General features: G+C 51.7%; 2 protein-coding genes across 4 annotated transcripts in view; one reads left to right on the plus strand and one right to left on the minus strand.

Annotated features, from left to right (window-relative positions):
- SERPINH1 (serpin family H member 1) overlaps window positions 1–22,772 on the minus strand; it is a 90,904-nt gene that overhangs the window by 27,766 nt on the left and 40,366 nt on the right. The window lies entirely within an intron of this gene.
- GDPD5 (glycerophosphodiester phosphodiesterase domain containing 5) overlaps window positions 17,696–22,772 on the plus strand; it is a 163,642-nt gene continuing 158,565 nt past the window's right edge. The window contains exon 1 of one of the 3 annotated variants that reach the window (XM_062639166.1): window positions 17,696–17,763. The gene's annotated coding sequence lies outside the window, so the exon portion shown is untranslated. Of the gene's footprint in view, window positions 17,764–20,129; window positions 20,231–20,542; window positions 20,626–22,772 lie in introns of those variants that run through there. The other 2 variants (XM_062639168.1, XM_062639167.1) reach the window with 2 other exon arrangements.

Genomic DNA, 22,772 nt, shown 5'->3' on the forward strand with positions numbered 1-22,772 from the left:
TCACCCTGCTGAAGAAATCACATCCATCCATCCATCCATCCATCCATCCATCCATCCATCCATCCATCCATCCAGCGCAGGCAGCTCAGTCTGGTGCTGAGCAGGTAACGTGGTAGCTCCATCTGGAGACACATCCCAGCTCCAGGCATCCCCTCTCTCTTGCTGCATTGTGTCCAGGCCTCTCTCCAGTTTCTCCTGTCCTGTTTGAAGCCCATGTGAGACAGCGAAGGAGGGAATGGGTGCTGAGGGTGGGTCATGGAAGAGAAGAAGGGTGATGGACCCATCGCTGTAGCTGCTCCATAGCCCCAGGCCATGATTTCCAGACCATTGAGCAGCAGGAAAGCCAAATGTGATGTAAATAAGAAACAGCCCTGGCCGTGGAGGAACTTGAGACTGGGTGCATCTCTCTGACGTTGTCCATCTGCCCGTACAAGAAGCGTGGCAGACACCTGGATTGCAGCCACACAAAGGCACCCTCATCATGGGATCTTTTGGCTGAAATACCTGGGATGCTTTTTAAAGCTTCTTTGTTCCAGCTGGAAGGGAACATCTTGTTCCTCTGCTCTGACTCACGCACAGAACAGGTCAGAGAGTGTTGTCCCCCCCTCGGCTTGCAATGGCATGAGGGAATATCTTTTTCGGGATGACCAGTTATCTATCTGGATGGCCTCAGCACCCTCACAGGGAAGAACTCCTTCCTTATACTTGACAGTGGGATTGAGCGCGCCCTCAGCAAGTTTGCCGATGACACCGAGCTGTGTGGTTCGGTTGATACCCTGGAGGGAAGGAATGCCATCCAGAGGGACCTGGACACGCTTGTGAGGTGGGCTGATGCCAACCTCATGGAGTTTAACCATGCCAAGTGCAAGGTCCTACACCTGGGTGGGAGCAATCCCAGGCACAGCTACAGGTTGGGCAGAGAAGAGATTCAGAGCAGCCCAAGGAGAAGGACTTGGGGGTGTTGGTTGATGAGAAAATGAACATGAGCCGGCTTCAGTGTGCGCTCGCAGCCCAGAAAGCAACCGTATCCTGGGCTGCATCCAAAGGAGCGTGACCAGCAGGTCGAAGGAGGTGATCCTGCCCCTCTGCTCTGCTCTTGTGAGACCTCACCTGGAGCACTGTGTGCAGTTCTGGGGTCCTCAACATAAAAAGGACATGGAGCTGTTGGAACAAGTCCAGAGGAGGCCATGAGGATGAGCAGGGGCTGGAGCAGCTCCTGTATGGAGCCAGGCTGAGAACATTGGGGCTGTTGAGCCTGGAGAAGAGAAGCTGCGTGGAGACCTCAGAGCAGCTTCCAGTGTGTGAAGGGGGCTACAAGGATGCTGGGGAGGGACTCTTCATCAGGGACTGCAGTGATAGGACAAGGGGTGATGGGTTCAAACTGAAACAGGGGAAGTTTAGATTGGATCTAAGGAAGAAGCTCTTCCCTGTGAGGGTGCTGAGGCACTGGAATGGGTTGCCCAGGGAGGTTGTGAATGCTCCATCCCTGGCAGTGTTCAAGGCCAGGTTGGACAGAGCCTTGGGTGCCATGGTTTAGTGTGAGGTGTCCCTGCCCATGGCAGGGGGGTTGGAACTGGATGATCTTAAGGTCCTTTCCAACCCAAACTGTTCTGTGATTCTATGATTCTATATTCAACCTGAACTTCCCATTTCAGTTTGAACCCATCACCCCTCATCCCTGGGGAGGGAATGCAGGTTTCTCCATCATTTCCCATAGGACTTGCAGTGGGTGGTCACACACTCAGGAGCTTGGCAGCCTTTTCAGTGGTGCTGTTTGCTGCAGAAAGCACTTATTTTTATCCCTGTATGCAATAATCATCTCCTGATGTCTGTGCTGAGATCTGTGACTGGGACAGCCAAGATCCCTGACTTCACAAGGTCTGTGCTGCCACCATCCTTTGCAGACCCCAAAGCAAGACACCAACCCCAGCATTACACATCCTCTTCCTCACCTCTGTGAATCCTTCTTCCTAAACCTATCCCCACTCCTTCTACTCAGCCAGAAGAGCATGTCCTGGAGGCCAGGTCCCACTGGGTGTTGGGTGATGGCAATTCCCATGCTGGGCAGCAATTCCCAGACCAGGTCATCTTATCTCTCTGTACATCCCTATCCAGAAGAAGAGTCATAGAATCCCAGACTGGTTTGGGTTGGAAGGGACCTTAAAGCTCATCCAGTTCCAACCCCTGCCACGGACAGGGACCCCTTCCACTAGAGCAGCTTGCTCCAAGCCCCTGTGTCCAACCTGGCCTTGAACACTGCCAGGGATGGGGCAGCCACAGCTTCTCTGGGCACCCTGTGCCAGTGCCTCAGCTCCCTCACAGGGAAGAGCTTCTGCCTTATCTCCAACCTGAACTTCCCCTGTTTCAGTTTGAACCCTTTACCCCTTGTCCTATCACTACAGTCCCTAATGAAGAGTCCCTCCCCAGCATCCTTGTAGCCCCCTTCACACACTGGAAGCTGCTCTGAGGTCTCCACACAGCTTCTCTTCTCCAGGCTCAACATCCCCAAGGTTCTCAGCCTGGCTCCATACAGGAGCTGCTCCAGCCCCTGCTCATCCTCGTGGCCTCCTCTGGACTTGTTCCAACAGCTCCAAGTCCTTCTGATGCTGAGCACACCAAAACTGAGCCCTTGCATTACCCCAGCCTGCCCCAGCTTCCCCACCCTGCTGATGTGTGTGCAATACCCTCTGACGTGTCCTCGAGGCCCAGGGAAGGATGAAGGGAGCGCTTTCTTCCTCCTACCACTCAGTCCTGGAGCACGTGAGAAGTCCATCACAGCTGAGAGGTTGTGATGAGTCAGCGTTTGGACATGCTGAATCACTGCAGGGAGGTGCAGAGAGCAGGGAGGGGGGATGCCCAACCTCATGGGAAGTGTCAATGCCCCAGGAGGATCTATCTGAAACCAGCTTCCTATTGATGAAACCCATGGAGCTGTCAAGGGCAGGGCACCACCTTGTGAGCCTGCTTCGTGTCCACGCTCCCAGTGCAGTACCAAGCTGGGTAGGTGTCTGTGGGAGCAGGGGAAACAAAGAGCGTGTCAATACTAGATAATGGGATCAGATGTAGCCTGATGAAGTTTGCTGATGGCACCAAACTCAGTGGGGAAGTGGACACTTGGGAAGGGGAAGCCACCCTGCAGGGTGAGCTGGACAGGCTGGGAAGAACCTGATGGAGCTCAACAGGACAAGTGTCAGGTCCTGCCCCTGGGCAAACCCAATCCTGGAGCAGCACAGGCTGGGATGTGCCTGACTGGAGCAGCTCTGGGAAAGGGACATGGAGGAACCAGCTCCATAGGAGTGAACAGTGAGCGGCTGCAGCAGAGAAACCCACCAGGGTGCTGGGGAACATCAACAAGGGCATCACCACAGGGATAAAGGTGTCACTGTCCCACTGTGCTCAGTGCTGGTAAGGCCACTCCTGGAATACTGGGTTCAGTTTGGGTCCTGCTGCACAGCAAAGCTGTGGATGGGCTGGAGAGGGTCCAGAGAAGGGACCACAAGGATGATCCAAGCAGTGAGGAAAGGCTGAGAGAGATGGGACTGTTCAGCTGGAGAAGAGAAGGCTCAGGTCCACAAAGCAGGGTTTTTGGGATGCCTTTTGAGTGTAACTGACTCCCAGTCCCCCACTGATGCAGTCTGGATCACTCTTCCTTAGGTGAAGATCTCGCTGGGCGCGTGTGATGGCTTCAGGCACGGGTTAGCTCAGGACTTCATCCCTGGTTCTCAAAGCAGGTTTAAGATTTCAAGGTGAGAGTTGCAGCATGGGCAGGTCCTCCATGCCAGGTACCCTTGCTGACACCCCCTGCACCCTAATACCATCCATCCCTCGATGAACAGCACCGAGTGGACAGGAGGATGCTTTAAATATACATCCCTAAATCACCTGCTCTCTTGCCAAGCACTTGCTGGTGGCAGGGATGCTCCTAAGAGCCTGAAGGAGTCCTGGTCATTTCTATCACGCTCTTGATTCCCTCCCCTTTATTTCAGCCATAAAATGGGAACAAAATGAGCTCCTAGGTTCAGGAGGAACAGTGAGGGGAGCCTTTCCCATCACAGGTATGATGGGAGCTCATCCACACCATGGCAGAGCCAGATCTTCCTCCAGAAGACCTTCCCCCTTTCATCCTACCTAGGAGTTAACCTATTTGGTTCTCCAGATGTGGCTTCCTTTCCCTTCATCCTCTCCTATTGCTGCAAATCAGGCCACAGGCAGGACAAGGATGCAAGACAGGGGTACAAACCCCAAAGAGGTTTTAGACTTCTGCTCTCATCAAAGTTCAATGCTCTCATCACGCCCCCTGTTCTGGCTCAGGTCAGTAATAGAACCAGGTAGTCCTGGTGTTATATTTTCACCTCCATCTCCAGCTTGAATGGGATAAAATTCCAGGTCAGGAAGAGCTGGAAGAGCCACCCCAGGAGTTTCTGGTCTTAGGGTCTCTATTGCCTTTAACAGGAAATGCATTTACTGTTCTTGCTCAGAGCAGAGGCCAAGCAGGGAGTGAGGCTGGAAAAACAAGGGGTCGTGTTGGAGATTCCTTTTTCCCCTTCACTTCACTCTGAAATAAAAACACATCTCAAGCTTGTTTTGGGATTAGCAGGAGAAAAAAAATCCATCCTGATGGGAACCATCTGTGGCCGGGAGATGCCGGCTGCTCTCTGCTTCCCACCCAGCACGCAGATGCTGGTATGCAGGGTGTGTTCCTCTCCCAAATATTATTCCTCTCATCCCTATGCTGCTCAGAGGAATCCCAACTATTTAAGGAGGCTTTACTCTCCTTAGGAGCCCAGCATTAAACAGCAGCAGCAGCTCATTACACCTATATAACATAATATTTGCTCTCCTCATTACAACACCGCTGCCCGGCACAGCTTGCTGGTGGCTGCTGGTCCCGCAGTGTAAATACTGGAAGCCTCTTTGTTATAACCTTTCCACCCCAGACGTTACCTCATGTTCCAAGCAAATATCTCGTGGCCTTTCCAACCTGTCCTGCAAAGCAGGAGGGGAAATCTGCCCCAAAGAGGGGAAACGGCCTTGCTCTGCAGCTGCTGGAAATCATAGAAACACAGAATGGTTTGGGTTGGAAAGGACCTTAAGATCACCCAGTTCCAAGCCCTCTGCCATGGGCAGGGACAACTCACACTAACCCATGGCACCCAAGGCTCTGTCCAACCTGGCCTTGATGGAGCATGAGTGTATTCACACCATATATATATATAGAGAGAGAGAGAGAGAGAACCGCAGTGATTGCTGCAGTGGTTGCTAACCCGATGTGGGTTTGGGATGTTTGGCAGTGGAATGGAACTGGTTCTGGCTTGGCTGGTTGGTAATAGGAGGATAAAGAGGGGTGTTTACAGCACCGGAGATGCTGCAAAAAGCCTCCTAGCCCAGGAAGGAAAACTGAAGACAAGGAAAACCCAAGACCAGAAGGAACTCAAGATGAAACCAACTGAAGACAGGGCAGGTCTGGTCCTGGGAGGCAAGGAGGAGAGGCTGAATGAGTGTCCCTGCTCTCACCGTGCTCCCGGCAGGCGAGGGGGCTGAGATGCCTCCTCCTGGGATCAGCTCTTGGCAGGTTGAGCAGGAAGCTGGAAGCGAGACGGGACCAACAGGTTCTCCATGCTGCCAGTGCTGCCAGAGCCTCTCAGCGAGCAGCTACAAACCTGGCCTGGGATCCACCCCCTGCTCAAGAGTGAGGCACTGAGCGGAGCTGGCTGCGCATGAATGGGGCAAAAAGAGCACTTTTAGGGGCTTTTACAGACCTGGCTTGAAGAAGGACTTCGGTGGGTGTCTGAGTAGCCAGGACATCCTCACAGTGAGTCCAGACCTTGCTTGGGAAACGTTTGGACTCATTTACACAAGTAATGACAGGAGCTGTAGGTCTTGCTTACAGTGGCTTCCTGCTTATCCCTCTAGGAGAGCTGCTGCGTTGAGAGTGGGGACCCCCAAGTCATTTCAATCTACCAGGATTTAACCTTTTTTCCAAGGGCCTGCAGGGCCAGGCCAAGGGGAATGGCTTTAACCTGCCCGAGGGGAGACTGAGCTGAGCTCTTAAGCAGAAGCTCTTCCCTGTGAGGGTGCTGAGGCGCTGGCACAGGGTGCCCAGAGAAGCTGTGGCTGCCCCATCCCTGGCAGTGTTCAAGGCCAGGCTGGACACAGGGGCTTGGAGCAAGCTGCACTATGGAAGGGGTCCCTGCCCGTGGCAGGGATTGGAACTGGATCAGCTTTAAGGTCCATTCCAACCCAAACCAGGCTGGGATTCTATGACTCAGCTCATGTTTCCTCCATGGAGCCCAGCAGGAGTTGGCTGGAGAGAAGGATGCTGCTCCTGCATCATTATCTCCTTCCCACTGGGGATGGCAGGAAGTGTCCCAGTGTCCCAGGCACATCACAGGGGATGAAGGCAAAATGCCTTCCCTCTCTGATGCTAGCAAAACCCATCCATAAGACACTGGCCTGTCCCTGCAGCCGGGGGTGCAGCCCATGCTCCCGGCCCTGGAACATGGGATGCTCTGACACTGCTTCGCCCAACCCTGTTCTGACCACAGGCTGGGAACAGTCATTGCTGCTCTCCTCGGCCCTACCCATCCTTCCTGTCTTGCACCCCTAGGAATTTGGTGGTAATTGCTGAAACTCCCTTGGGTTTCACTCTGCACCTAGCACCACAGGACCCCACGGACAAGGAGCCCTTGGAGCTAAGTGCTGGCTCAGCCCTTGCCCAACCAGTGCTCCCAGTTCTAAGGGACTGTTTCGCTGCTGGTGACCGTGAGGAGGTAGCAGGAGTGCTGCCAGCAGAGCTTGGGTTGAGGGAGTGGATTCCTTGCTGTGTCCAGGCCTTTTGCCTCCTCCTGCTATTTCACACCTATGGCTTTGATTTCATCTCGTGGAGTAGAGATGCTGCCTAAGGACTCCAGGCTTGAACGCTAAGGTGAACTCGTCTAGTAGTGAGTGTGGCACATCAGTGATGCAAGCAGAGCAGCAAGGCAATGGGAAGAGCCGTGTGGCCTCGGTATTTAACGTGGTGCTAGAAATCTCCTGGGAAAGGTCTTCCTGGGGGATTGGATGTGGAGCTATTGGAGAGAGTCCAGAGGAGGCCATGGGGATGCTGCGAGGGCTGGAGCAGCTCTGCTCTGGAGCCAGGCTGAGACAGCTGGGCTGGGTGAGCCTGGACAAGAGAAGGCTCCTTAAGGGGAGACCTGAGAGCAGCTCCAGTGCCTGAAGGGGCTGCAGGAAAGCTGGAGAGGGGCTCTTCATCAGGGAACGTAGGGATGGGATGAGAGGTAACAGTTATAAAATGAAAGAGGGTAGATATAGATGTGATATAAGGCATTCTTTACAGTGAGGGTGCCGAGGCGCTGGCACAGGGTGCCCAGAGAAGCTGTGGCTGCCCCATCCCTGGCAGTGTTCAAGGGCAGGTTGGACACAGGGGCTTGGAGCAAGCTGCTCTAGTGGAAGGGGTCCCTGCCCGTGGCAGGGGTTGGAACTGGATCAGCTTTAAGGTCCCATTGTCCCAAACCATTCTGTGACCCTATGTAATGCTGTGCACCAGAGATGGAGACTGGTCCCGGTTTTCTAGTGGGGCTTTTTGGGGGGGATGTTGAAGTTTTCAAGTCCACCCAACCTGCAGCTCTGACGCTGACCCCTCCACTCTGCTTAAAATCCTCTTCATGAGCGCAGGCCACCAAATGCTGGTGCTGTTCTGGAAGGAAAAATCTTTCCAAGATCTTATATCAAGGCCCTGATAGGCCAAATAGTCCCCAAAATGCCAATCTTACTTTAGTAGGGGAGTTTGCTTGTGCATTGCTAGTGATGCTCGGACAACTGAAATGAGATGCACACACACACAAGCTGTATTTCACCCATCAAAAAGCAATTTCCAGATGGAATTTCTATAAGCCTCTGCAACAGCATCATGTAAAGACACATTATATGGTATCAGGAAGAAACCACATTGCTGCTTCATTAGGTGGTGGTGAAGGAATGGATTCACATCGTGTTTTGCGCACAATGAGGGTTTGAACTCGGGGGGTTTAATTTCAGCACTGTTTGTGCAAACACGCTGCAGCACAGACAGCTTTAGCCAGAGGCTCTGATGGGTCTTTCATTACAGCCTGCAGATAAAGCCCTTGTTATGGGGTCACAGAACAGAGACCTTCAAACCCCGCATCTCCGGGATGCAGAGAATCAGAAAACTGATGTTCTCCCTTTGCCTTGCTGAATAAGAGAGGCTTTGTTCAGGGATGCAGGGATACAGGTCAGGTCTGTGGCACAGCCACTTGCAAGAGATATTATTTCATCTACCTGCAATGAAGCTATGAGAAGAATGTGGCAGGTTCCTCTCGGCCTGCAGCAATGGAGAGCTATCTCCCAAAGGTGTTTAATATTAACTGGCCCAGTGCACATCTGTGAAAGGTTCGATTGTGTGCCTATCTGTGTGTATATGGAAACAGCACCTCCAAAGTCAGTGTTGTTGTCAATAGTGACAGGTTCCAGTGCTGGCCCAAGGAGGATGAGCCCTAAGCTCAGACCTTCCCATGCTGGGGGATGCGGCTGCACAGCAAAGGCATCATCGAGCAGCCTCTGATTAATGGTTCAGCTAAGAGAAAAGAAGGGGAGGGCAGGCAGGGAGCAGAAGGGAACAATGCAGCCCTGTTTGCATGCGGGAGCTCATAGAATGCTTTGGGTAGGAAAGGACCTTAAAGCTTATTCAGTTCTGATCCCCTCCTGGGGGCAAGGACACCTTCCATAGGCCAAGTGGGAGTTTGCTTTAGGATGGATGCGTTGGGAGCTCCTCCAGCAAAACCCACTGGGATTTCAATGCAGGCTTGGCCTTCACACTCATCCTCTCTGCCTCTTTGGGCCAGATGGTATCAGAAGCATTTTTGGCAAGGCTCCTCCTCACAAGGGCAGGGGAATCTTGCTTCACACAATGACAAAGAGATTTCTTTCCTTGCTGTTTCAGCTGCGTTTGTTTAGCAAGTGGACCACATCTAGGAAACACTGTTAAACACAGTCATTTTGACTCATCAGCTCAGAGACAGCTTTACCTACGTGCCCTCCAGTTCTCACAATGCATCTGAACGCAGTCTGGCAGTGGGTGGGTAGTTATTCCCACCTACACCTAAACTCATGTTTTGAAAGAGGAGTTGCAGGCTTGAAATTGTCTCATTTGCCACCAGTTATGTATTCAGGACTGGATTTTCCTCCCTTAAACCGCCTTCATTCAGGGAATCACCAGACAGTGGGGAAGGTGATGGTTAAATGGCGTTAAAAAAGGGAGGAAAAGGATCCTCGGTGATGCCTAGATGTTCCCTTCCGGGAGCAAAGAGCTTCAATGTGATCTTAGTTCATCTCTTTTCATAGATGACATGGTGTATAACCATCTTTGAGTGCTGTGTCCTCCTGAGCCTTGAGCACTGAGGGTGGAAGAGCAGGACAAAAGACCTGCCCCATCCGTATAGTCATTGCTTGATGCTGGTTTGTGTGGCTAGAGGGGAGGAAAGGAGATGGCGACTGCTCCTTGGTACCAAGAAGATGCTCAGGTGGGTCTTAGGGATGCCGTGCATCGCATCCAGTGACGAGTGCTGCTGGCTGGCTCAGTGTGCTCAGTCACTGTCCACTAGAGAAGATACCTCCCTCCTTCAAACACCATCGTGTGCACACCAGATGTATTCCCTCTGCTAACAGCATGTGGCTGTAGTCAACAGGCACGTGTTTCATGAGTGAGGCCAGCTGCAGGCCATAGCTGGATGGGGGTGAGATGCCTGCTCTAGCTCCTGCCCCTCAGCTGAGCTGGGACCCACCGGTCCAGATTTAAACCCAGATACTGATTTTACTGCTCCACTAATAGAACACAGCCATGAACGTCTCCAGCACTCATAGGCCTTTGGTAATGAAGGTTGATGTGGGAGGCTACGTGGGATGTTGTGCTAATGCCTGCCTATTGTTTTTCCCCTGGAGCAGACCTGTATTTATCCTAAGCTTCACAGTTAGAGCAGGAGCTGAGGGTTACAGATGGGTTCATTACTTCTAATCGTGTATTTAATGTGGGGAGAAAATGGCAACTAATAAAAGGGCAAAAGCTTGAGATACAGGACTGTGACTTCATAGAATCATAGAATCGTTAGGGTTGGAAAGGACCTTGAGATCATCCAGTTCCAACCCCCTGCCATGGGCAGGGACACCTCACACTAAACCATGGCACCCAAGGCTCTGTCCAACCTGGCCTTGAACACTGCCAGGGATGGAGCATTCACAACCTCCCTGGGCAACCCATTCCAGTGCCTCAGCACCCTCACAGGAAAGAATTTCCTCCTTATCTCCAACCTGAACTTCCCTTATTTCACATTGAACCCATCACCCCTTGTCCTGTCACTGCAGTCCCTGATGAAGAGTCCCTCTCCAGCATCCCTATAGGCCCCCTTCACACACACTGGAAGCTGCTCTGAGGTCTCCACGCAGCTTCTCTTCTCCAGGCTCAACAGCCCCAGCTTTCTCAGCCTGGCTCCATACAGGAGCTGCTCCAGCCTCTGCTCATCCTCGTGGCCTCCTCTGGACTTGTTCCAACAGCTCCATGTCCTTTTTATGTTGAGGACACCAGAACTGCACACAATGCTCCAGGTGAGGTCTCACCAGAGCAGAGCAGAGGGGCAGGATCACCTCCTTCGCCCTGCTGGTCACGCTCCTTTTGATGCAGCCCAGGATACGGTTGCTTTCTGGGCTGCGAGCGCACACTGAAGCCGGCTCATGTTCATTTTCTCATCAACCAACACCCCCAAGTCCTTCTCCTTGGGCTGCTCTGAATCTCTTCTCTGCCCAACCTGTAGCTGTGCCTGGGATTGCTCCCACCCAGGTGCAGGACCTTGCACTTGGCATGGTTAAACTCCATGAGGTTGGCATCAGCCCACCTCACAAGCGTGTCGAGGTGCCTCTGGATGGCATTCCTTCCCTCCAGGGTATCAACCGAACCACACAGCTCGGTGTCATCGGCAAACTTGCTGAGGGCGCACTCAATCCCACTGTCCATGTCAGCGACGAAGATGTTGAACAAGACCGGTCCCAACCCCGATCCCTGAGGGACACCACTCGTTACTGGTCCCCAGCCGGACATTGAGCCGTTAACCACAACTCTTTGTGTGCGGCCATCCAGCCAGTTCTTTATCCACCCAGTGGTCCATCCATCAAATTGATGTCTCTCCAATTTAGAGACAAGGATGTCGTGTGGGACAGTGTCGAACGCTTTGCACAAGTCCAGGTAGATGACATCAACTGCTCTACCCCTGTCCATCAGTTCTGTAGCCCCATCATAGAAGGCCACCACATTGGTCAGGCAGGATTTCCCCTCAGTGAAGCCATGCTGGCTGTCACCAAGCACCTTGTTGATTTCCATGTGCCTTAGCATGCCTTCCAGGAGAATCTGCTCCAGGATTTTGCCAGGCTCAGAGGTGAGACTGACTGCTCTGTAATTCCCCGGGTCATCCATTTTCCCCTTCTGGAAAATGGGGGTTATATTTCCCTTTTCCCTTTTTCCAGTCATGCCACCTTTTTCCCTTTTTCCAGACTTGCCACCACTTGGCTGTGGGTACCCTTTGTGACCCTTGTCAGTTGTCTGCACAAAGTCATTCAGCACTTTCCACCTCACCTCCATCCAGGGGGCCATGGATAGACTGATCGGACCCATGTTTCTCCTTCCAAGCCCTTTGAAGGGCTGTGGTGCCAATCCAGGCGCTGTTACCATAAGATATTGGTATAGGGCAGGATCCCTTAGGGTTTCTAGAGGGAAAGGAGAACACAAGGAGGTCTTCATCCTGAGGAATCTTGATGGAGACAGACATCCCTTGTCACTGGGCCATCATCATCACAAAGACTCCTCCTGGCTCCTTCAGATCTCTCTTTTGACAGCCAACTTCTCCCCTTCCTCCATCCTTACATCCTCACAGCCGATGCTGCCTGCAACCCCCTGTTTGGACCTTGCCAGCTTTATCCTGACTCTTTTCTATGGGGCTCACAGGGTCACTTGCTGATGAAGTTCATACTTTGCTCCTGAGGAATCGATCTGGGGGCTGGTGGTGGAGAGGCCGCCACGTGGGGAGATGGGGCTGGGGCAGCCAAGAAGATCAAACCCTGGTTAACCTTTGCTCAGGTGTGCTCCACTTGCCTGTTCAAGGGCTCAACTGCACCTTTCAGATAGGACAGAAGAGAAAATGCCTCATGTGACTGACCTGATAACACACCTTCAGTCCTGTTCTGCCTCTATTTAAGCGAGAGAGCCTATATTTAACTGCCATCCTGCAGCAGAGCAGCACCTAGTTTCCATCGAAGACATCAAACGGGGAGACTTCGGCTGCTGTCTGTCGCTTTCCCCACTCATTTCTCCTAACAGCTAAAATAAAATGCTTGTTTGTCTTCTCATCTGACTTTGTTGTTGACTTCCTGCCGCTCGCTCTATGCGAAGATGTGCTCAGGGCTAATTTTGTCCTGATGACATGCCACAAAGCATTTTATTCCGACGGTGGGGAAGGGATGCAGGAGCTGACTGTAATTCCCTCTTCCAGACTATGCCAGGACAAAATTAGTCCTTCTTGGTTTTATCCATGCCTATAGGGACCATCAATATAGTCACAGCGAGAAGCTTCCACGCTGGAAGACTCCAGTGCAGTGATTAGAGGAGAATAAGGGTGGCTGGGATCTGATTTACCTGCAGCAATAATTCATGCCGGTGGCTTTCCAACTATTTAAGTGCATTCATCTTATCTCCTGGAAGGGCTGTGGGGCTGCTGGTTAACCTACCACAGAGCAGGCAAACAAAGCTATTGTGCAAACAGGCCAAGTGTTTCCTGCCTTAGTGGACAAACAGTGTCTCCATCTCGAGTTGCTGGGTAACACCATTCACATGGGTTAGGTATAAGGAAGCTCTTCCCTGTGAGGGTGCTGAGGTGCTATCACAGGGTGCCCAGAGAAGCTGTGGCTGCCCCATCCCTGGCAGTGGGGCTTGGAGCAAGCTGCTCTAGTGGAAGGTGTCCCTGCCCATGGCATGGGTTGGAGCTGGATGAGCTTTAAGCTCCCTTCCAACCCAAACCCCGCTGGGATTCTATATTCATCCTCAGTGATCTCTTCAGGGCTCACCAGCCCACCACTGCCCCTGCTGCAATGGATACCTTGCATGGCCTTGTAATGAGCAAAATAAATGAAGGAGGGGTTGAAATACAGAGGATGTAATAGCAAAATAGCTCTGCATGTTCTCCCTGTAAGTGTTATTATGGTGAAATAATTGTGCCTAAGGGGACGCTTGCAGTCAGCACCCTCCTTGCACTTATTAGAGGCACAAAGGCCTCGGAGAAAGAGGAGTTAGGGCAAAGCACCTTAATGAAAATACTGGCAGCACAAACACAGGAAGGCACAGCTCTCCCTCCTGTTTGCCCTGCATTCCTTGAGTATTTGCATGGAAAACAATAGCATGTCCCTTACCGCTTCCTTCCCCTTGCCCAGGGCTACCTGTGGGGCAGGCGCGATGGGGATTTACCTCCCACCAGCCCTGCACAGGCAGACAGACAGGTCTTGGCTCACTTCCTGCCTGGGTAAATTTGGCCTTGCTTTTCTCATGCTTCATGTTCTTCTTCTGAACGATAGACAGCATTGCAACTGCCCCATCCTTGCTCAGTGCCCTCCATCCAGGTGCAGCACTGGTTTCATCACTGATGAATTAGGTGTTCCTTGCTCTTCCCCCAAAAGCCAGCTATGGGGGAATCTGTTGTGCTTTTGCAATACCCTGTCTCGTTTTCCAGACCTCCCCAACCCTGAGCAGAGAAGCTGTGGCTGCCCCATCCCTGGCAGTGTTCAAGGCCAGGTTGGACACAGGGGCTTGGAGCAAGCTGCTCCAGTGGAAGGGGTCCCTGGGGGTTGGAACTGGATGAGGTTTAAGGTCCCTTCCAACCCAAACCAGGCTGGGATTCTATGAAACGCAAGAAACCAACATCCAAACTGCTCTGATGTATTGGGGAGGAATGAGATAATCTGTGACAGTGAGAAAGATCCATGGATGGGTCATCAGATGGCCTTAGGCAAGTGTTTCTCCAGGGAACACGTCCCTCCTATGAGCCTGGAAGTAGGAAAAGGAGGTTTCCCCTACCTACAGAAGAGGTGAAACCCCACTTTTTCTTAGAGGAGGGTGATGCTGTGGTCAAAGACCATTCATCCCCTTCCCTCTGTTTCCACTCCCTGCAGCATCTCCTTCACCATCCCCACACCCCAAATAGCACCACACCACCTCCTCTAAGACCCTGTACGTGATGCCCTTTGCATTCCCACATCTCCAGCCTCGTATTTCCCTGCCAGAGCACAAAAATATTCCCTTCTGCACCGATTTCTCCTTTCCATAAGTGTGTAACGAAAAACGCTTTCAGGACGGGGTGTGAAATCTGCCTACGCCTGGTTTGAAGCAGCAGCACTGAGCTGGGTCCTAATGGAGCGGCTTCGAAAGTGATCACACACTGGGAATGTCACAGGAGTACAAAGGGGTTTAAGGAGGGTTTTAGAGGTGCATTGAACGTGGCTGGGGATATACAGTGAGGAATGAGCACAGCAGAAATCCCAGCTCTGCCAGACGGAGGCATTTAGAACAGCTTTGAGCATTCAAGGCTCTAAGCAGGATAAGGCGCTTTTAAACCTGAAAACAACATTCCCAATCCAAAATTCCATCTGTTTTCCTAGAAGCTGCCTCAAAATTCCTATGGAATTTCCTTCCATGGGCTGCTCCATGACTATCTCCATCGCCTGCACAGCCTTTAGCAGGGGGCATAGACAGTCTGCTCTTCATTCCTCTCCTCACAGCTGCTTGGAGGTGGCTTGAAAAGGAAACCATCCCCATCCCTGCATCCCTGCAGGAGCCTGCGTGGGATTCAACAGGCCAAGTGGAAGAAATACGCTGCAAATGTGCAAACTCTGCTCCTTTTTGGAGGCATTTTGCTCAGCAAATGGATGCTAAAAAGCAAATCACTGCCTGACTTCCGTGCTTCTGGAACCTCACGACTTAGAGGAGGATTTCCTCCCGGTGCCAGAAGAAGTTATTTTTCCCTTGATATTCCCAATGGCTGGACTATTTCTGCTTGGAATGAAAAGGAGACGATCCCTAGGCAGACACCCGAGCCTGTACAATTTCATCCCTGCTGTCTAAAGTCACAAGGACAGTCATGACTTTGTTATGTGCATCAGGCCCATACCTCCCCCCTCCGTACATCCACCTTTAAGCCTATGGGAAAACAGTGCCTGAAGCTCTGCCATGGCCCCAGCAAGCAGGCAAGCAACTAAAATGCTCCCATGGGATGTATTTCCATCAGGATTTCAGATAACCACAGCTCTGAGGGACTTTGGAGTTTGAAATGCCTGCTGTCAGCAGCACTGTAAGGAAAAGCAGCTACCAGCACCGCTGCCTGTAAGGCAGCCCTGCATCTCTTCTGCTTAAGGATGGGAATCCCTGCTTCAGATTAGGCTTTATACATTGATTTTTCAGCTCCAGTCTTTTCCTTCAGGGGAGGTTTTCCTGCTGGTGGGTGCCGTTTCTTGGGTTGTTTCTATGTCTCTTAGGAAAAGAGAGACAGCGAGCTGTTGGCTTTATCCGGGTAAGGATGAGCCTGGATCTGTCTTTCTCTTGCTTGTGATTTTGACAGCACATCCCCTCCTTTTCACCCATCTCAGGGCTGGCTCCATGCATAGGCCCAAAGGGTGGAAAATGGCCAGTTTCCATGGAAAAGAAGGGATTTATTGCTCTGAGGTGACTGTTTTGCCACCTTGCATCACGAAGGGCAAAAGATTCATGTCCGGGGTACAGTTCAGTTTTGCCCATGGTGCTGGGTGGCCCTGGACGTCCTTCGTGCCCTGATTCACCCATGATGTCAGTGTGCAGAAAACAGGCCCTGAGCGTGGTGTAGACACAACAAAACACTCATCCTTTTACCCAAACTTTCCAAGCTTTCCTTTGTCCCATCTTTCCCCCCTCCCCACCTTTCCCCACAGGGGCTTGGAGCAAGCTGCTCTAGTGGAAGGGGTCCCTGCTCATGGTAGGGGTTGGAACTGGATGAGCTTTAAGCTCCCTTCCAACACAACCCATCCTATGATTCTATGAAGCTGCTACAACTCAAGGACCCTGCACCAGGATGGCCACAGCGTGCAGAACAGGTCCAGGGGTCCCATCCATCCAAGTGGGAACCTCTGCTGTGCAAAACATCCCTCCTAGCTGGCTTTGAGACACAATCGCCTTCGATATAAGTACCCCAAAACTAGAAATGTGAATGATGTATTTACCCTCGTGACCACTCTGCTCCCTGCTGCCAAGCAGGGATTTACTGGTGCCCGGTTAGGAGCAGCTCGGGGTGTACAGAGCCATATATTCACTTGTGGAGATTTCCAGGTTGGCTTTTTATTTCAGCTACACCTTGTGTGTGTGTACATCCTATGTGTGTGTGTACATTCTATGTGTGTGTGTACATCCTATGTGTGTGTGTACACCCTGTGTGTATGTACATCCTATGTGTGTGTGTACATCCTATGTGTGAATATGTACACCCTGTGTGTATGTACATCCTATGTGTGTATGTACATCCTATGTGTGTGTGTACATCCTATGTGTGTGTGTACATCCTATGTGTGTGTGAATATGTGTGTGTGTACATCCTATGTGTGTATGTACATCCTATGTGTGTGTGTACATCCTATGTGTGAATATGTACACCCTGTGTGTGTGTATGCACATCCTATGTGTGTGTGTACATCCTATGTGTGAATATGTACACCCTGTGTGTATGTACATCCTATGTGTGTATGTACATCCTATGTGTGTGTGTACATCCTATGTGTGTGTGTACATCCTATGTGTGAATATGTACACCCTGTGTGTATGTACATCCTATGTGTGTGTGTACATCCTATGTGTGAATATGTACACCCTGTGTGTGTGTATGTACATCCTATGTGTGTGTGTATGCACATGTTGCTCCCCGGGGTGAACAACTTCCAGACATCATGGTTCAGAGGAGGAAGACGTTGGTGATGTGTGACGAAGGCCAGGTTGGACACAGGGGCTTGGAGCAAGCTGCTCTAGTGGAAGGGGTCCCTGCCCATGGCAGGGGTTGGAACTGGAGGAGCTTTAAGGTCCCTTCCAACCCAAACCATTCTCTGCCTCTATGTGTGATGCAGCCGGGGGTTCGCTGCCCTTTTGGGGCTCATCGTTTCCAAACCCCACAGTACATTACCAAGCCCCCCACGGCTTTCCCAGCCCTTCAGGGCTCCCAGAGCCCAGCTTTGGGGCATCACCCCCATGTAGCTCAGTTACCCCCTTGGCAGCGATGCCCCAACCTTTCCCTTACCAGTGTAACCCCCAGACCCGAACCCTTGCGGCTTTGCTTGCTTGCAGGGACACCCCAGGACACACGGGCTCCTCTTTGGGTGCCTCCTGCTTCCCTTCCTCCTCCTCCTCCTCCTCTTCCTCCTGCCGCCGGCTCTCCGGGGCGGAGCCGCCCGCCCGATCCCCCGCCCCGCACCGGGGAGCGGGCGGCAGAGCCGAGCCGAGCCGAGCCGGGCTGCGGGGGACGGGGACCCGGACCCGGTGGTGCCAGCTCCCTTCGCTGTCCCTATCGCACCCCTGCCACCGGGGGAGGAAGGGGGTGGTGGTGGTGGTGGTGGTGGTGGGGAGGGGGAGCAGCAGGGGTGTCCCCCTCCGCCCCGATCCCATCCCGGGGCTTAGCGACCTGGAGGCTTTCCCAGCGGCGGCAGGTAAAGGGTTGGACCGGTTGGAAGGGGAGGAAGGGGTGGCCCTTAGCATCCTGCATCCCCCCTGTCCCCGCGGTGGGGTGGTGGTGGTGGTGGTGGTGAGGGGGGGGGTGATGCTGAGCCGGGGCTTGTGTGTATTGTGATATTCCGGGTTTGACCCCCAAAAGGTGCTCTGTTGTCCGAAAAGGTGATTCTTTACCCCAAAAGGTGGTTCTTTGCGCTCTGTGCCCCCCCCCCCCCAAAAAAAGGCGCTCCCCACCATCATGGGTGGCACCCCTAACAGGGAGCATCCCAAGCAAAGTTATGGTGTGGTGGGATGCTGCTGTGTGATGGGGGATATGAGTGGGCACCCACCCTAAGGACAGGTCTCAGGGTACTCCCTTGGGGCTCCAGGCCCCCCCAAGTTGCCAGGGTATGGATCCAGCCACCCCCTTTCTCCCCATTAAACCCTGCTTGTTTTACAGGTAATGCTTCATTTTTATACATGGCTTTCAAAAGAATGGCATCTGCAGTGTCCCACAGCCCCAGGGCTTTCCACTGGGATTGTCCAGCGCTGTAAAACCCTGAGACAGCAAAATCCCAAAGGAATTTATTGTTCCTTGCCCCGCTGCGTGAGCACCCTGTGCCTATCCAGCACCCAAACTCCCCTGGCACGCTCCGAGGATGCGTTAGGGATGTCCTGGATGGCTCTTAGGGACAAAGCCCCATGTTAAGGTCCCCTATTTCTTCCCAGCCCTGAGCAGAGAAGGTGAATATAAAGGGTATTATTTTGTCTGGATGCTTGGCAAAGGAATTGCTTGGAAAAAGGAATCATTCAGGAAAAAGAAGGGGGGGGAAAAAAGAATCAATCTCATTGCTGTTTTATAGAAGCTCTCTCCCAAGTCCTGTCTATCCACTGCTTGGAAAACTGGGCTTGGAGGAGTTGCAGTGGAAATGTGAGCCTTTCCTCTGGAAAAGGTCTGGTGTAGCAATTCCTGATGTTGGAAGCTGTGAAATTTCACCCCTGGCGAGATGGAAACGGGGGTTCTTCAGCCAGGCTGAAAACCTGCCTTTGTCAAACTCCCCATGTACCGGGTGTTTAGGGGTGGGTCTGTGTTATTGCTGCTCATCGTGCTGGCTTACGGGTTGTTTTGGGGCTGGGAAGGGATTACGGGTAGATAATCGGCACGGTGGTGACCGTGCTGCATGTGAAACGAAGCAAATATTGAGTTATGGTTCTCTTTGTCCCTCTACGAAGGGAAATGAGTGTTTGCTCAGTAAGCCCGTGTGGGTTTTCCTCTGTTAGAAAGTTAGGCTCTGTGTGGAGAACGTTAAACCCTATTGCGCTGCTCGGATGCTGTGTTCTCATTGGGGTGCTCCCAGCAGCCAGGACATTTCGACTCGTGTATTAGGGAGCAAAGTTATTCCTAAAGAGCTTTTTTAGGGGTTGGAATCGCAAGGTGGGGAGGGATAAGTGCCTTTTGCCTTTGTTCCTCCATACATATTGCCAGCTTGCACTTGGCAGGTGTGGCTGGGGAAAAGCTGAACTAAATGGATTTCCTGCCTTGCATTTTGCCTGTGTTCACCAGTCATGATTGCTACGGGAAGTGGTCCATTAATACATTATACAGCCTTCATCCACCTGAAGCAGTGATGCATCCTGAATCCTTAATCCTGCTGTTTTAACCTCTTTTCCTCCATCATGACGTCTTCACACCAGTATCCCAGCACTGTTTAGCTCCGGAATATCTCTCTTTGCTTTAGAAGGTGTCAAATATAAGCTCTGCTTTAAGGCAGAGTTAATGTTAGAGTGGGTGTCTCTGTCAAGCTGTACTTTCTCTGTCAAATAAGCATGTTCCTCTCTTCCCTGGGATGAATCCCGTGCTTGAATGCGAAGCATGCCAACGAGCAGCGCCAATGAAACGAGTTCTGCTTGGATCCATCTATTTGGTGTCAAGTTGTAGGTTCAGCGGCTGCTGGCTTGGAATTAATGATAAGGGGGCTTGGTTTTGCAAGGCAACAAATTGCTTTTATGAAGCAGGGAGATTCTAACAAGATACTGAGGCGGTTGCGGAGGCCAGGGACTATTTGTTGTAGTTTTATCCATGAGCTGCCATGGGAATTCGATCCTGCATTAAAACTGCTGTAGTTTTTCATGCTGCTCAATGCCCATATCAGTATATTTAGGGTTTTGTTGTGTGTTTTCTTCAGGTGTGGGTGACAGTAACTCAGTTGCAAATGGTCTCCCAGGTTGAGCTGAAGATGCTGGTAGCAGATGGCTCCTTCACCCTGTTGTTTGCTACGAGGCACTTTGATGCTCACAGGTGGTGGAAGTTAGAGCTGGGTCCCCTTTTAACAGCCACACCTGCAGGGAAGATTGTCCTTTAACTCACTCTGGAAGGCTTCCTGAGGGTGATGATGAAAGGATGTGGTTGTACCTTTGAAATCCTCATGGCATTGCTGCTGTAGAGCTACGGGCTGGTGTGGGAAGGTGCGGTTATCACTGACATTAAGGGTGTTGTGGTTGGGTGAAGATGGGTGCTTAGGGCTCCTCCTGAGAGCAGCTTTCCTACAAACATGGGGTGTAGGAGCTTGCTTTCCCTGGAGGCTGGTTTGGAGCTCCTTTCTCTTGGGAAGGTGCATCCAGAAAGGCTATTGCCCTATCCACAACCCCTTTAATGGGATGCTTTGCACCTTCTTGATATTGAGATGAAGGAATGGGATCCACCTGGGAGCCGCTTGGCTGTGTCCATAAAGAGGCTTTGGTAGGCTGCAGCAGCTGGTAATTAAGCTTTAAGGAGACCAAGTGGTGGTTGCTCACCCTTGTGAGCTAAGTCCTTTTGGTGTGAGGAGGCTGCTTTGGGCTCTGCTGGTGCCGGTTGTGGGGTGAGTGATGTTCTGGTTTACAACAAACCGTTTGCTCTGGGCTGTTTCTTGCTCTTCAGTAATCATTGTATGGAGCTGGTGTGAAGCTGAGCAGCTCCTTCTGCTCAGGAGAGGGCAGTGTCACACCAACGAGTGCTTCCTTACCCACGCTGGAATACATGGAGGGGAAAAGCTTTGCCCACCTAGGGGTCCAAGAGGGTCTTGTAAGGGTGCAGTGTTAGTGTGTATGTGGGACCCAGGCACCTCAGTCCTTCTCCATCCCTCCTCAAGCCAAAGATTCCTCTTCCAGCTCTTCTCCCTGATGGTTCTCCCTTACCCTGAGTATGCTACTGGTGTTTAACAGACCTTGGTAGGGATACTGTAAGAGTGATGCTGGGAAAAGGGATTTAAAAGGCTGTTTATAGCAGTTGCTTTTGCCTGCCAGCCCCTCTATAAACAGTGATTAGATACAGCTACTTTAATGCATGCCTTGACTTTCCAAGTCTATGAAGAAGCTGAATGCTGGTGGTTTTGCCTTGGCTGCTTCTCCCTCTTTAGCTCACCACTGCGTCCTCCTCACTTCCCCCCAAAATACCCCCAGATAGTGGCAGGCTGCTGCCTGTGTGTTGGTTAAATAGCTCATCGTTGCTCAATAACCTCAGAGAAAAGCCTTGGTTTTATAGGGAATGAAACAGTTGGGGAAGCTTTCTGCCAAGGAGTGGTTTCAAGGTCCAGAGTGCTCCCCTGAAGGGTATTCAGTGCAAACAGGACCCTCTTGGGGTGCTAGAGGGGAGTTCTTCCATGCTCATGTCTATCTCCATGCATCGTGTGTTGTCACATACTGAATCTGTTGCGCATCATGATTCAGCTCTGAATCTTTGGGCAGATTCAGCTTTCTAAAACTATGGGGTTTGGTGGGTATTCCTTGCACTGATTTATTGGGATTTGTGGCTGCTGGTCCAGGTGTTGCTGGTGTGGGCTGTTATTTCCTTCCCGCTGGATAAAGGGTGGGATGGGGATAGGAGGGAGGCAAAAAGCCCCTTTCTTTGGGTGATGCACAAATCTGGGCTCCCACATCTGTGCTGCTGGCAGCTGATCTCTGTCTTGGAAATAGCTTGTCCTGCTTTTACTGTAATTCCTTAGTCATGACAGAACTGAATCCTCCTGTTCCCGAACCACTGCGTCTCTGGCTGCTTGGGAGCCAGCTTTTGGGTCCAGGCTGCTGGATCCCAGAGTACTTGGAGGTGATGGGCTGCAAGTTTCTGCTGCTGTTGGCTGGGAAGGCTCAGAAGGATGTGTTTCGCTTTCAGATTTACCGTGTGGCACTGTGCTAAAGCAGCTTTTATCTTGTGCTTTTCCCCCTTCAAGCAAGCTTGCCTTTAATTTTTAATCTTTATTTTCTTTATATCTTGCCATTTTTTCCTTAAAACTCTGCTGTAACTTGTACAACCTCTTTATAAATGTCTCATCCCCACACTTTTGCCTCCCTTCCCCCCTTTCTGAGCTGAAATGAAACTTCTCCCTCCCTCAGCCTGAGGTTAGATGCAGTTTTGGGCTCCTATTTACACAGCTTGCTCAGGGGAAGCATCTCGCATCTGACTTAAATAGCACAAGGTGAAGATCAGCATTTCCTTTAGTAGGTATTTTGGGTGTAGCATTTAAAAGGATGTAATGGACTGGCTGTACCCTTCAATGTCCAAGTGTTGTTCTGAGCCACTCTAATAGATTATATCTTGGGCCACTTAACCTCCTATTGATGAATCTCTTGAGTTGACAGTCCCCTCATCATAAATCAGATTGCCTGAGTCTAAAATCAAGTCAATGGGCCTGTTGCCTACTGCAGAATTGCAGCAAAGCAGATAAAATAGATTAGGTTTTCAGGCGTGGAGATGGCTACAGCACCGTGGATGCCGGTTGGGAGCTGGTACCCAAAGGTGATAGGGTGATGCACTGAGGGCTCTATGAGGGTGTTGGGAGGAAGGTGTAATGTGGAGTAGGTCATTGAAGAGCATGGGGAGGATTTGAGGCTTGTGCCTAGGATTCCTTCTTGAATCCTGTGTTCAGCTCTGGGTCCTTCACTCCAAGAGAGACATTGAGGTGCTGGAGCAGGGCCAGAGAAGGGTAATGGAGCTGGTGCAGGGCCTGGAGCCCAAGTGTGATGGGGAAGG

The sequence above is a fragment of the Pezoporus occidentalis genome, unplaced genomic scaffold (assembly GCF_034315485.1).
Source record: "Pezoporus occidentalis ecotype Australia unplaced genomic scaffold, CSIRO_AGI_Poc_V1 ctg6, whole genome shotgun sequence".
Taxonomy (NCBI): domain Eukaryota; kingdom Metazoa; phylum Chordata; class Aves; order Psittaciformes; family Psittacidae; genus Pezoporus; species Pezoporus occidentalis.